Here is a 15,806-nt window from a genome sequence, read left to right as displayed (position 1 = left end):
AAGGTGTAGCTTCCAGCTTGCCCTGACCTTACTGTATAACCGACATCTGTGAACAATTCAACAATATGATGAAGAAGCCTAAGGCAAGTTACTGTCACTCAGTATATAGATGTAGTGTGATGCCCCTAACAAAAACAATTGGTAGTTTCAGATTTAACCCTCCGTGGCAAAAGTTTGCAATACTACGATTGTACTGCAGACATAGCTGCCGTGGTCATAAAACCACAAGGGTTACCGATTAATACATGCGGCTTTGTCAGATTAAGAACGCTGTCTCTTGGAACACTAAATGGGATGAACCAGTTTAGAGGGCTTATAACTGCTGTGCTGAAACTGCCGGCGCACAAGCAAATCTGCAGGCGAGGACTCAGACACGTTATCTACCTTTTCTAAGTGACGGAGGGTAAGTGGTTATCGTAATGTATCACAGGACATCTCTCCCAACAAGAGCTTTTTTTTTTGGCGATAGAGGAACTTCCGGCTTTAATACCCAGAAATCCATCTGCACACGCTCAGGACAGCACGCGCCGCCGCGGGAGACAATGGGAGGGATTCGATTGAATCCATCCCAGCAGAATTGCGAAAAGAAGGCCATGAGCTTCTATTGGGTAACGCCATCTTAAGATGGCATTACCCACCAGGTGCAAGCTCCAAAAGGTATTGCATTCCAGAGTTTAGTGCAGAAATGCGGTCAAACTCCCGAAAACTGCATTTTCGGGGGATTGACCGCATTGTTGCCCATAGTAGATCCCACCCAATATCCCTACCTGAAGGCTCCGACGGTCCAGCATTACACTCCTCCTCATAGTAAGGCATCAGCCATGTGCTTCCCCTATGTACTGTAATGCCCTGACCATGTGCTGTTTAGCGCCATTTCATGCTTATGCGGTTTTCAGTGTGTTCCATTTCTGTGGTGTGATATTACGCGCTTTGCCCCCCCCCCGATGTTTGTAACGTAATTGTAGCGCAGGAAACCCCTTGTGGTGGGTGCAGAACTCGAGTTAATATGGCAGCTGGAGGAGGTGGCGTCAGGGTTGCAGCAGCCACCGTTCGGGTCCGCCATCCCCGTAGGGGACAGGTCTGTGGAACACTGAAGACCGCACTGTATGGAGCACAGGGACACGGCGGGATGGGTTGGCGCTGACAGTATGGAGGACAGCAACACGGGAAGAGGAGCAGCTATTACACTTTTGGTTCCATTTTTTTTTGGCCATTTGGGTAAAAGAAAAAAAAAATTATTTTTTGTCGTGTTAAAGTAACTCTGCATAGGGTTTTACAGCCAATTTCTTCTTCAGGGTCCATAGGGCTCCACATTGGGGTGTAGGTGGGACCTGGAGGAACGGACACCAACAGCAAAGCTTTTCAATCCCAGGATGCTCCGGTCCTTCCCCCTATATCCCACCCACAGCCTGAGGGCACTTCAGTTTCGTTGGTGTCCGGCAAGGAGCTGGACCACCGTTATAACAGGGGGCTGCATTATGCAGCTCAAGCTTTCATTTTTTTTGGTTTATCTAATTTTTATTTCTACCAGAAGGGCGATCAGCACCAGATAGTCCTCCGGACGTCTGTGCTGCCGCCCCATCTTCCCTCCGCGGCGCTGTGACTCCAAGCCTGTGCTAGGTACTCTCAGCGGGGCTCCGAGGGGGACTAGCTAGCTGGCTCCTCAGACCCCCAGACTGCAGCCAGGAATCCAGGGGACAGGTAAGGCAGAACTCAGTTCGCGGGGACCCACGTATTAGTACAGTCTTTCCTCCGGTCTCAGGAGACAGACCGGAGGCGCTGATGTGGACACTGGGGAGGCAGCCCACTACTGCACTAGACCACTGGGGCAATAACATACTGGCACAGAGGCATAAATTAAGGCCAGGGGACCCGGTGATTAACATCAGCCAGGGGACAAGCGCTCTCCCTGCAGCCCCTCCCCCAGCTCAGGGTGTCGTTCCATTGCAGTCCTGGTGTTCCCTGGGCTGCTTCTCCCTCAGACGCGCGGCAGCCATTTTAGGCTAGCAGTTTCCGGGAATCGCTGGTACCACTCGAGGGCCAGGTTACACAGCGCTGTATCCTACCAGCCACTGTGGTCTGTGTAGCTGATAATAGTGCCCATTGCCGAAATGTGATTTTCCTTTCTGATTTGTATGCGACTCGTGCTAGCGCTAACCTCTCTTTTTCTACACTGTCAGTTATAACTATCCCTTTCTTCTACTATACCCTGTCCTACGGTATAGAGGGTCACTGTACATCACATACTTCTTATCGCGTTGCCCACTACATTGTGCCATATCTAACGTGGCTGCACGCGCCCTGGTATCATATGTAGCGCTTTTGACACTAACTTGTGCCATATATAGCGCTGTCACTCCAGGGGGGCCACCAGCAGTGCAGTAGCACACTAATTTTTTATATATATATAATATATATATATATACACACACATATATACATATACATACATACACACACACACACACACACACACACACACATGTATATTGCGCTGTTGCACATTACCTTGTGCCATATATGGCGTTGTTGCATTCTACATGCTGTCATTTTTTTAAGCGCTGCTGCATACTACATGGTGCCATATATAGTGCTGGTCATATGATATTGGGTCATAGATAGCGCGATTGCACACTACATTGTGCCATATTTCTCATACTGCAGGGTGTTCTCTGCACTGTATCATTACTATGGCTGACAGAGGAAAGAATAATAAACAGCCTCAGGTTCCGCCCCTATTCGGTTATCCTGTAAAGGCTGATCAGCGGGTTTGGCCTCAGTGGACTTTATTCAGGATGAGCTTTGCACTAATTGCTACACAGCCCCTGGTCTCTCAGCCCCGGTGTCTCTCCCTCAGGACCCTCCCTGGGCGGCCTTTTCACAGATGCTGGCAAAAAAATCTAACCAGGGAGTGGTCCTCGTAGTGGGTCCCCCTGTAGGATGGCCACAGCAGGTACTCCCTGCAAATCCTTTATCTCCCCCATGGGTAGACATGCTGTCTACATCAGTACAGAGTTTGGCTCCTGCTTCTACAGCCTTGGAGCAACTGCTACACAGGGAAAAGCCTTTACCTACTAAACCCTCTAAACGTGCTCTGTTATGGTGCATACACACGATCAGATTTTTTCTTCAGATATGGACGATAACGATTTAAAAATCGTTCAGTCGTTCATATCTGATGGAAAATCGTTCATATCTGACATGCCTGAACGATGGACGATCAACGATGCGCGTTCCCGTTTGTCAGATAACGATATCTGACATCTGATGGGTTTGCAGTCAGACTTGGACGATTCCATTCATTTTAATGCAGTCAAAAATCGTTCAAATCGTTCAAAACTTTGGTCAAATCGTCCAAATCGTTCAAATCGTTTAATCGTTCAGTCGTCCATCTGACAAATCTGACCGTGTGTACGCTCCATTATCCTCCAAGTCCACTCAGTTCTCTGATTCTGACCTATCATCTTGGGAGGATGAAGAAGACGCAGACCTCTCTCAATCTGGTTCCGTCTCCGGAGAAGAGGAACCACCCTCTAAGCTAGATATACCTGCTCTTGTCTGAGCTGTAAAATCCATTTTACAAATTGAAGAGGATGAACCCGCTCCTAAGATAAATAATGCACTTTTTCTACAACAAAAAGGTAGTTTTACCAGAGTTCCGTCAATCAGACCAGCCATCTGACCACATGAGTGACGCATGGAATATGCCTGGTAAAAGGTTTCAAATTCAAAAACGATTCAGTTCAATTTATCCTCTACCAGTTACTGATTGCACTAAATGGGAAGTTCCCCCAGCGGTGGATTCTCATGTAACTGGTTTGGTTAAAAATGCCACTTTACCCATTCACACTGCAACCTCCTAGAAGGAGACTACAGATAGACGATAGATAGATAGTACAGAAGCTAGTCATAAATCTATTTACTCTCTTACAGGAGCTATTACTCGTCCTACTAGGGCTACGGCCTGGGTGGCGAAAGCCATTGAGAATTGGACATTTCCCCCTAATGCTTCAAGGGAACAACTATCCTACGTATCTCACATTAGGGATGCAGCCTCCTACTTAGGTGAGGCAGCTATGGATATGGCTCTCCTGGCCTCCAGGATATCTGCCACTTCGGTAGTGACCCGTCATATCGTTTGGCTCTGTTCCTGGAAAGCAGACTCAGTTTCAAAACGGGCTCTGGAGTCTCTCCCCTATTCGGGGGACATCCTATTTGGTCCAAAGCTAGATAAACTTGTGACTACCATGGCGGCTAAGAAAGCTTTCCTGCTCTCTGCATATAATACAAAGCCTCGGACGTCATCTTTTCGGTCCTTTCGCCCTCAAGGCAAAGCCAAGGGTCAGTCCTTTCCACGGCACCAGGCGTCAGCCAAGGCCTCCAAGCCTAGGGCCAAACAGGCCTGGGCTACTAGACGTCCATCAGCCAAGTCTACGGACAAGCCTGCAGCATGACGGGACTGGCCTCTCCCTGGGGCTTCCAGGGTGGGAGGCAGACTTCTTCAATTCGCCCTGGTTTGGCATCAAACCACGTCAGATGCCTGAGTAAGAGAAGTGGTCACCCACGTACTGTATATGCCCTCTCCTTTCTGAGGCGACCTGCCCCCTCCCCAACAGTTCTTTTGCAAAGGACCTTCATCGGATTCAACCAAGGCCCTGCTGCTCCACAAAGCCACCCAGTCCTTACTGGATTCAGGAGTAATAATTCGGGTCCCCTCCTCACAACGGGACAAGGGCTATTATTCTACACTTTTTTTTAGTTCAGAAGTCCAAATGGGTGACATCGACCTATCCTCAATCTCAGCTCTCTGAACACGTTTATCAGGGTGCAAAAATTTCATAAGGAAACTCTCCGTTCTATTATCCTAGCTATGGAGCTTGGAGATTTTATGGTATCCATGGACATTCAGGACGCTTACCTGCATGTACCTATAGCGCCTTCTTACCAACAATATCTCCGGTTTGCTATACTACAGCAACATTACCAATTTCAGGCTCTTCCGTTTGGCCTCTCAATGGCCCCTCAGGTTTTTACCAAGATCATGGCAGTTATGGCGGCCTCTCTTCATCGTCAAAATATCAGACTGCTCCCATACTTGGACAATGTTTTGCTGTTAGCAAGCACCCCAGAGACTCTTCAATGCCATCTGCAGGTAACCAATACCTTTCTACAAATGCACAGTTGGCTGATCAATTGGAGGAAGTCTTCCCTGACACCCTCTCAAAGGATGGTACATTTAGAAGCCCTCCTGGACTCTCAAGTTCAGAGAATCTTCCTGACAGCAGACAACATTTCAGTACTACAGTACAGACTACGCAGACTGCTTCACAATCGCAGAGTGTCGATTCACTCTGCAATGCAGGCCTTGGGATCAATGGTATCTACTTTCGACATGGTGGAGTTCGCTCAGTTTCACTCCAGGCCCCTGCAACACCTAACCCTCTCCAGGTGGAACGAACTATCCCATCTGCTCAGATCCCAGATGATAAGCCTCCCCCCAGAAGTTCACCCATCCCTAACCCGATGGCTACAGACTCCCCATTTGAAGCAGGGTCGTCCCTTTTGGATCCCAAACTGGGCTCTCCTCACCACGGATGCAAGAATCCACGGGTGGGGCACAGTAACCGGCAATGTTGCCAATCATCATCCTGGAACTTCGAGCCATCTACAAACTCTCACTCTGGCTCAGAATATTCTGAAAAACAGGCCAGTACAAGTAGAGTCTGACAACGCCATGGCTGTGGCCTACCTCTATCATCAAGGAGGCACTCAAATTCAATCAGCAATGACAGTAGTGTCCCGCAATCTCACATGGGCCAAACGCAATCTCCCAGCCATCTCTGCAGTGTTCATCCCGGGTCTTCTCAATTGGAAAGCGGATTTCCTCAGCAATCATGACGTGCATGCAGGAGAATGGTCTCTACACCCACGTCTTTCAGCTTCTGGTGGACAAATAGGGTCTTCCAGAAGTGAATCTCATGGCCTCAAGACACAACAACAAACTTCCAGTTTATGGAGCGAGAACAAAGGATCTCGACACGGCCTTCATAGATGCCTTGTCAGTGACATGGGCTTTCCAGTTGGCATCTCTTCCCTCCAATATCCCTGCTTCCTCGAGTGCTTCGGAAATTCAGACAGGAGAGAGGCACAGTCCTGTTAATAGCTCCAGCTTGGCCCAGACATCATTGGTACTCGGATCTTCCAAGACTATCCATAGACGTTCCTCTTCAAACTCCTCAACGGGCAGACCTGTTGTCTCAGAGTCCAAGTCTACATCAGGACCTAGACTGTCTGTCTTTAATGGCTTGGCTCTTGAGACTTTCCTCCTAACGGCTAAGGAATTTTCTAGCTCTGTGGTACAGATCATGCTCAGAGCATGTAAACCGGCCTGAGCTAGATTTACCACAGAATTTGGCATTCATATTTCCAATGGTGTGCTCCTCGGAACTATGACAATCAGGTCTTTAGAGTTTCTCGAATTCTTGCCTTTCTTCAGGCTGGACTGGATCTAGGCCTCCGCCTAGCATCTCTCAAAGTGCAAGTTTCTGCTTGGTCTATCTAGTTTCAGCGCAAGATTGCTTCTATACCAGATGTTCACACCTTCATGCAAGGTATTCTACCTCCATTTGAACCTGTGGAATTGGTGGATATGAAATGGCTCACTGTGAAGACTCTGTTTCTTCTGGCAATTGCATCTGCCCGCAGGGTACCGGATTTAGGGGCGCTTTCATGCCGCTTCCCCTTTCTGATATTTCATCAGGATAGGGCTGTTCTTCGCCCTATTTGCCCGCACCCCTTTGGCCTCCAGTGTACTTTACTGACTTGTGTAAATTACCCATCTCACTATCTCCCTACACTCTGCAACTGGGCTTCTGGCCCAAGCATTCCTCTGTGACCGCACTCATGTACAGTCAGGTGCATAAATATTGAGACATTGACAGAATTTTCATATTTTGGCCTCTATTCACCACCACAATGGCTTTGAAATGAAAAACAAACAAGATGTGCTTTAACTGCAGACTTTCAGATTTAATTTGAGGGTAATTACATCCAAATCAGGTGAACAGTGTAGGAATTACAACGGTTTCTATATGTGCCTCGCAAGAACAAGCAAGAACTGAAGACATTTGCAGTAGAGGCCTGGCAGAGTATCACCAGGGATGAAACCCAGCGTCTGGTGATGTCTATGCGTTCCAGACTTCAGGCTGTAATTGCCTGCAAAGGATTTGCAACAAAGTATTAAAAAGTGAAAGTTAGATTTAGGATTGTTTAGTTTGTCCCATTACTTTTGGCCCCTTAAAAAGTGGGAGGCACATATAGAAACCATTGTAACTCCTACACCGTTCACCTGATTTGGATGTAATTTCCCTCAAATTAAATCTGAAAGTCTGCAGTTAAAGCACATCTTGTTTGTTTCATTTCAAAGCCATTGTGGTGGTGAATAGAGGCCAAAATATGAAAATTCTGTCAATGTCCCAATATTTATGCACCTGACTGTATGTGTCAGTTATGAACTTAAAGCTCATCTAAAGAGTTACTACCCCGTGCGGATACTCTACGACCTCACTGCTGCTTCCAACGCTAATTGCTCTCTTCTCCTGCCCACCCTCCACTCCATTAGCCCTGCTCCCACCTACACCACCTTCACAACTGTCCTACAACTCCACCTACACTCCTTGTTTCAGCTGTGCCTTCTCTCAATTAGAGTGTAAAGACCCCCATACTTCCGCGATGGATTGGGGCAATTACCCGTTTCGCAGAGGATGGGGGGGGCAATGTATGGGGTACACCAATCACCGATTCTGACCGACAAGTGATCGGAATTCGTAAATCAGATAACAAACATGTTGAATTTCAAAGACCAACTGGGCTGCAGATTGCTAGTGTATGGTACTAGTAATATGATGACTGGGCAATCTGTCTTTCCTGAAAATGATCTGCAAATCACTGAAAAGCCTCTGTAATGTATCGGTGCATAGGGGGAAAAAAAATAATTAAATCACAGAACTTGCAAATAGTTCTTTTGTGATTGCTGATGTACTGTATGTGCCCCTTAAGCCAGGGGTGGGGAACCTTTTTTCTGCCCAGGGCCATTTTGGTATATATTATTTGCGGGCCCGTAGCAGGCCACGACCCACCCTGTGACATCACACAGGGGGCAGGACCACAATCGCTGGTGATTACAGCAATGCCCGGAGCATCCGGAGGATGCTCCTGGTGGCACTACTGTATAGATTCTGGCCGCAGGGTGCCATTCTAGGCACCCTGCTAGCCACATGAGGCTAACAGAAAAAAGCTCAGAGGGCCAGACCAAATGATTCCGCTGGCCTTATACGGCCCCTGGGCCTGAGGTTCCCCATCCCTGCCTTAAGCTCTCTGATGAGCTGGGCTCTCCCTACCTTTTGTTTTCAAGTCAGCATTTATTTTGTCTACACTGTATGTTCCAGTTTTAGGCATCTCCTGCTTTTCCCACTTTCTGGCAGAGCACTGTGGCGCCTTACACATCTACCACAATAATAATCTGATGCACAGGCCTCAGGGCACAGATCGACAAACAGAAAGCAGTCTGGCTGATGGATAATATTTACCAGTGGCGGATTCCCAAATTAAGCTTCCTCTACACAGAAAGAGCATGGTTTCCACAGTAGAGGAGTATTACTTTCAGCTGCACACATGGCACGTATAGCGCAATAGCTGTTTACAAATAAAATAGAAAAATCCTTCTATAATATTTCATCAAAACACTAAATTATTTTCAACATTAAGGGGCTGATTCAAATGCCAATTTACGCATCTTGCATATGTCCGTCCTATTCTAAGATTTACAGGAACTCGGACGATCTGCCTTTCCATTAAATTGGGCGTTTTGGGGCAGGAACAATGCGAACCCATGGAAGTGCCCTGACTTTTGTTAGTGTCGTGGGTGATTATCAATACTAATGACAACGGTCATGATTAGCTGGTATAAAATCAGTGGGCAGCACGGCTTCAGGCATGCAGACGGCATGGACCTCCAACAAGTCTCAAGGGAAACGCTCATTAGCAGAACGGAGTCAAATCAGGCTTCCGCGGCAGCCCGCAACTACACGTGCGACTTAGAGTTGGCAACCAAGTTTGAGGGGTATATTTATCATAGGGCTTCTCTCTATTTGAACCCTGCAGTCATCAATAGCCAACACCGGCTACCTCGCCTATTCAATAAAGGACAGCGGATATACACACACACACAGACACACAGACATATACATGCACACATACACATTCACACTGTACTTGTAAATTGTTAAAAAGGAGATTTGTATGCTTACCTGTTAAATCCTTTACTTCGATTCCATAGGGGAAACAGGCTTTCCGCTGAAGTATCGGTTGGTGAGTAAGAGTCTGGGCACCACACAGTTAAAGCTTCTTACCCATCAGCCCAGGCTCCCTTCCCCTATGCCCCACCCCCAGCCACTGGCCACCCAGTTCAGTTAGCAAGCCTAAGGCAAGGATTTAGACGGAAGAGATAAAAGACCATCACACACTCAGGTCCAAACACACAGCAGATGCGGACAGGTGAAACGTATAGCCATGTGCGTCAGGGTGGGCGCCCTGTTTCCCCTATGGAGTCAAAGAAAAGGACTTAACAGGTAAGCACATAAAACTCCTTTTCTCTCTGCCCAAAAGCCACATCAGGTGAGGCGAAGGTGTCAAAGGAATAGAACTTTACAAAGCGAATGGGCAAAATACCACGTGGACGCTTTACACAGCTGCTCCACAGAGGCGCCACGACAAACTGCCCAAGAAGTTCCCACTGACCAGATAGAATGAGCCAGCACCACAGTCGGGGCCAGAAGGTCCACCGCAGCACAGCGGATAGTCGAACTGAGCCATCTGGCCAAAGACTGTTTAGTAGCCAGCCAGCACTGTTTGTGAAAGTCATACGAAACAAAAGAGATCGTCTGTCTTACAAAGATCCCTTGTCCTGTACACATAAATACGTAGGTCCCGCATGACATCTAAGGAGGCCTACTCCGGTGTAGAATCTGGAACCAGGAAAGAAGGGACCATGGTCTCTTGCTCGATTTGGAACCTGGAAACAACTTTAGGAAGGTAGCCTAAACATGTTCGAAGGACAGACATGTCCTGGTGAAGGATCAGAAACTGAGAGCGACAGGACAAAGCGCTCAAATCCGACACCTGTTAGGCAGAAGCTATGGTAAGAAGGAAGAGAGTTTTCCAGGTAAGCCAACGAAGGTCCACTGAGTCTAATGGCTCAAAAGGCGAAGACTGAAGCGCCCGAAGAACTAGACAGATTCCAAGAAGCCATCAGAGGTACAAATGGAGGCTAAACATGGAGGACAACCTTGTACAAAGTCTTATCATCAGGCAACAGCGCAATATGTCTCTGGAAGAGCACAGAAAAGGGCTGAAACCTGTACCTTCAGTGAAAAAAGGTGGATATACAAATCCAGCCCCACCTGCAGGAAAGACAGAACTCGTGAGAGTCGGAATGACCTGGGGTTAAAGTTCCTAGCCGAACACCAGTCAGTCAAAGTAAGTCCTCCAAACCAGATGGTAAATTCTAGCCGAAGAGGGTTTTAGGCAATTGAGCATAGTGTTAATGACCGACAAGGAGAACCCCTGGATGTCTCAAGAGCCATGCTGTCAAAGCGAGGTGGGCCAAATCCAGATAGAAGCAAGGGACCCAAGACAGAAGATCTGGCACCAGTGGAAGAGGCAGAGGAGCGTCAATGGAGAGGCCTTGAAGATCCGCGTACCAAGCCCTTCACGGCCAATAGGGAGCCACTAGGATCACTGTGCCGCCCTCCAACTTCAACTTGCGAAGGACCTGCGGAATCAACAAGATTGGAGGAAATATATACAAGAGAGGGAAGGCCCACCAAAAAGGCACCTGGATCTCTGGCACGTGAGCACTACCTCGGTAGCCATCATGTCAATGTCCAGCAAGCCCCAGCGAAGAACCAGGAGTTGAAAGACGCCTGGATGTAGAGTCCATTCACCCGAATGAACATCCCGGTGGCTTAGGAAGTCCACTTCCCAATTTTGTACTCCAGGGATGTAGACTGCCCGGCAGGGATGTAAGATGCTATTCTGCTCAAAGGAGAATGCGACTGACCTCCTTCATGGCACCACTACTGCGAGTGCCGCCCTGATGGTTTATGTAGGCGACAGTCGTAGCGTTGTCAGGCTGCACCTGGACCGGACAATGCTGGAGAAGAGGTTGAGCAAGATAGAGAGCTCTGTAGACTGCTCGGAGCTCCAGAATGTTGATCGGTAACTGGATCTCCTGAGCCAACCAGTGACCCTGAAAAGTCTGATGATCGGTCACCACCCTCCACCCCCGAAGACTTACGTCAGTGGTGAGGAGGACCCAGTCTTGAATCCAGAAGGGGTGTCACCTGACCAGAAGAGGGAGTGATGCACATCCCAAGAGACGACGATCAATTGAGACTTGAGCTTCAGATGGAGCCTGTTCCACCAGGCCAGAATTTCCAACTGGAGAGGCCGGGAATTAAGCTGGATAAACTCCCCCATATAGAAGGTGGAGACCAGCGAGCCTAAAATCTGCATGCTTGAGTGTACCGACACTCAGCGGTGATGTAGAAATAAACATATTTTGGCCAGTAAGTTTTCGAACTTTGTCTGCAGTAAGGAACACCCGCTGAAACCTGGAGTCCAGCAAAGCCCCCAAATGTAACATCTCTTGATACAGAGTAAGAGTATTTCATCCAGTTGATGACCCATCCGTGAGCCTGAACAAGGTCCACTGTGACACAAATGGCATGACACAGGACGAAGACTTTTGGAGGACGGCCTTGTGTCAAGAAGGGCATCAAAGAAGCCACTTCTCTCCAGGAAAGAAAAATCAGGGACAGACTGATATTCTGCAAAAGGTACCAGGAACTGGACTGCTGAGGACTGGGATAAAGTTATTTTCTCTGATGAATCCCCTTTCAGATTGTTTGGGGCATCTGGAAATACGCATGTCCGGAAAAGAAAAAGTGAGCGCTACCATCAGTCCTGTGTCATGCCAACAGTAAAGCATCCTGAGACCATTCATGTGTGGGGCTGCTTCTCAGCCAAGGTACGGGCTCACGCACAATTTTGCCATAGCCATAAATAAAGTATGGTACCAAAATATCCTCCAAGAGCAACTTCTCCCAACCATCCAAGAACAGTTTGGTGATGAACAATGCCTTTTTCAGCATGATGGAGAACCTTACCATAAGGCAAAAGTGATAACTAAGTGGGTTGGGGAACAAAACATTGAAATTTTGGCCAGGAAACTCCCAAGACCTTTATCCCATTGAGAACTTGTGGTCAATCCTCAAGAGTTGGGTGGACAAACAAAAACCCACATATTCTGACAAACTCCAAGCATTGATTAGGCAAGAATGGGCGGCCATCGGTCAGTATGTGGTCCAGAAGTTGATTGACAGCATTCCAGGGCGAATTGCAGAGGTCTTGAAAAAAAGGGTCAACACTGCAAATATTGACTCTTTCCATACACTTAATGTAATTATCAATAAAAGCCTTTGACACATATGAAATGCTTGTAATTTTACTTCAGTATACCATAGTAACATCTGATAAAAAGGTCTAAAAACACTGAAGCACCACACTTTGTGAAAACCAATACTTGTGTCATTCTCAAAACTTTTGGCCATGGGTGTATAACATACATGTCCAAAAAAATTAAACATACACTTTTTTTTTTTTTTTAGATATTCAAGATCATCGATCACATCATGTGGCCTTGATATGTAAAAGTCAATATTTAAATATAAAACTATTGAATATGAAAACTCTGGTCCCTTAGCTTCAAAACAAGACCAACATGAAAGTTCTACCACAATTAGAAGCAAAGTTATGATTCGTTTTAGTTGACCTCGCAACCATAAATTTTACATTTGTTGTCATGTTTGCACCCATTTAGCATGAACACTGTGTATTACTGAGGGCTAAAATTTTACATATGAAAGTTACTTTATGCCATCTATCATCCTACCAATTTTCATGAAAATCTGAGACGGTTGGGTTGGAAGCTGTGATGGTTTGGCATGGAATGACCCAACAGTCAAATACACAGAACATCCAATGCAGCAATAAAAAGGTCAGTAAGCGCTCAACAAACCAACTCCAAGAGGTGAGGAAGGAGCTCTATGTATAACCTGACTGCTGAGGATGAGGAATACAGGGAGACCAGGAGCCCGGGCACTCTCTGGAGACAAGCTGGATTAGCAGGCACTTTGAAAATGGCTCCAAGCGTCTCTTGAGGGAGGGGAGCGAGAGAGGAGGAGTCACCATGGGACGGAATGCCTCTCAAGGGATAGCACCCAGGGGCGGGGGAGAAGTTAACAGGGAATGCTTACCTCCCCCTTCTGGCATGGACCCCAAAGCAATTATGGCCATCCACACTGCGGCGCCCCGCTGCCCTGGTGGTCTAGTAGGGATGTGGAAAGGACGTTGGTCCCCACAGCCATCACCGCTGGTGCAAGCAGGGGACCGCCTTACCAGTCCCCCTGCTGAGGCTGAGGCTCCCCTCTGTTCAGCAGAGCTCCGGCCGAGGACACTGACCCACTCGTCAGAGCTGCAGCCGCTGGGGTTGGCGGAGCGGTAGACTGCCCACTCTGCCGCTCCTGCAGGCACCAACAAAACAACTGAGTGGCCTTTGGCTGGGGCATAGGGGAGGGAGCCTGGGCTGATGGGTGAGAAGTTTATCTATGTGGTGCCACGACTGCTACCCACCAACCTATACCCCAGCGTAAAGCCTGTGTCCCCTATGGAGAAGGAAGAAATAAAGCATTTAAGAGTTTATTAAACTATTTATTTATTTTTTTAAATTAAAACGGCTACTGGAAGACCAAGTTCATGTTTACAGTGCAGTGCGTAACCCGGCATTACCAGGTGATGCACAAGCAGAGGGGACCTTGTATAGCCGGCAATGCAGTACGTTTCTTCTTGCCACTGCCAGACAGTATTGCCGAAGATCAATAAATATAACACCAATTTAAATCTCTCCATAGAACAGTGAAGTGATGGTCTGTTCTGCTTATCCCACTTTTTTACATATTCACAATCACTTTGAGAATATTTAGTTAATAGATGTTAGAAAAAGAATAGCACCAGTTAATCAAATCCCGATCAACTTTCTGAAAGTTGTAGAATGTGTGGGAAAAGCAGAATCAGACTATTAATATTCAGCTTTATTTAGATGGCGCCACAAGTGGTCTGTAGCGTCTTACAAAGCACATAAATAGAAACAAGCTATATAACCATTGCTGCAGATAGTCATTATAGCCACAGAAGCTGCGTACGTCGGCTGAACTCAAAGGTTTGGTGCCGCTGTTGGCAGTGGGGAGGAGATGATGATATAACAGTGCTTTGCCAGGCTGTTTTAGCAGGGCGCCACGCCCTGCCCGATTTTGAAACGGCAAAATGCATCCTGCCCTTATGGCGACACCCTACTGAAACAACCTACCGGGGGTGTGCCAGTCCCACGGTGGAGGGACTGCGGTGCAGCGCTCACCGCCGGTGAATAGGTGCACGCCATCTATTCACAGTGAGTGGTGAGCTTAGGGTGCAGCCCAGCATGTCCGTAAATGCTGAACACGCCCCCAAGAATGGTGAAAAAGGGGTGTGTCTTAAGAAAACACCCCCTTTTCTCATGATCACTCCCCCTTTTGGGTACGAGCGAGAGTGCCCTTTTTACAGTCCAGTGCCCTGCCCCACTCCAGACATAGAAGGAACTCTAGTATAAGTCAGGGAGGGAAAAAGCACATGAGGAAGGAGGGCCCTGCTTGTGAGAGCCTACAATCTAATAGGGAGGGGCAGACAAACAGGGGTGACAGAGGGGAGAGACAGTGAGCATGGAGCAGCAGGTTAGGATGAGAGATGGATGGCTTTAATAAAGAAGTGGGGTGTTGAGAGCCCGTTCGAAGCTTAGGAGAGAGCGTTCCAGAGGTAGGGAGCAGCAGGGGGCGAAGTTTTGAAGGCGGAAGTAGGTAATCAGTTGGGAAAAGAGCTGGCAGCCATTGGCTAAGCAAAGCGGGTGGGAGTGTTGAGGGAGATGAGGTTTCAAAAAAACCAAGGCCCTCATTCAGAGCCGTACGCTCTGAGCAGAGCGCACGCTCTGAATGAGGGCCGCCCTCCATAAAAATGGAGCGTCCTCCTGGACGCTCGTATAGCTGTGGGTCACCACCCACAGCCTATACGAGCGTGCAGTTTGATGGCCGCGATGGTCGTGACCATCGCGACCATCGAAACTGCGAGCCGGAGCCTGCGGTTGAGGTTTTCAACCGCAAGCTCCGGAGTGATTTTGGCTCTATCAGAGCCAAAATCACTCCCACTGACATCACTAGTGATGTCAGTGGGCCGGCTTCTAACGGGAGGCGTTCCCGTGGGAACGCCCCTGTCAGGGAGGCACGCCCCCAGCACGCCCACCAAAGGGGGCGTGCTGTCAATCAACATCGACAGCACGCCCCCTTTGATCAGACACAACGAGCGAAGGACTTTCCTTCGCTCGTCGCGTCTGGCGCATGCGCACGACGGAGCTCCCTCCATCGTGCGCATGCTCAGTGCAGAACATCGACCCACTTGCGAGCGGACAGCCGCTCGCGAGTGGGTCTGAATCAGGGCCCAAGTTCGGCAAATCAGCGGCGCTCTGTACTGCACTTAGATACAGCGCCACTGCGTAACGAGACGCATAACGACATGCAAACACCTATACAGAAGGCGAATGATGTACTGTGACTGATACACCTACAGATATGTCCTCTTACATCCTTGCCGATCGCGCTACA

General features: G+C 48.1%; 1 protein-coding gene across 1 annotated transcript in view; it reads right to left on the bottom strand.

Annotated features, from left to right (window-relative positions):
* The window catches only part of LOC148508558 (nudC domain-containing protein 1-like), a gene marked incomplete at its 3' end in the record, with an annotated part of 41,899 nt that overhangs the window by 25,045 nt on the left and 1,048 nt on the right, over positions 1–15,806 (bottom strand). The gene's annotated exons all lie outside the window — the stretch shown is intronic.

Source organism: Taudactylus pleione, unplaced genomic scaffold (genome assembly GCF_031769625.1).
Source record: "Taudactylus pleione unplaced genomic scaffold, aTauple2 ptg000360l, whole genome shotgun sequence".
NCBI lineage: Eukaryota > Metazoa > Chordata > Amphibia > Anura > Myobatrachidae > Taudactylus > Taudactylus pleione.
The sequence above is the reverse complement of the archived record's forward strand: the minus strand, read 5'-3'. Positions and strand labels throughout refer to the sequence as shown.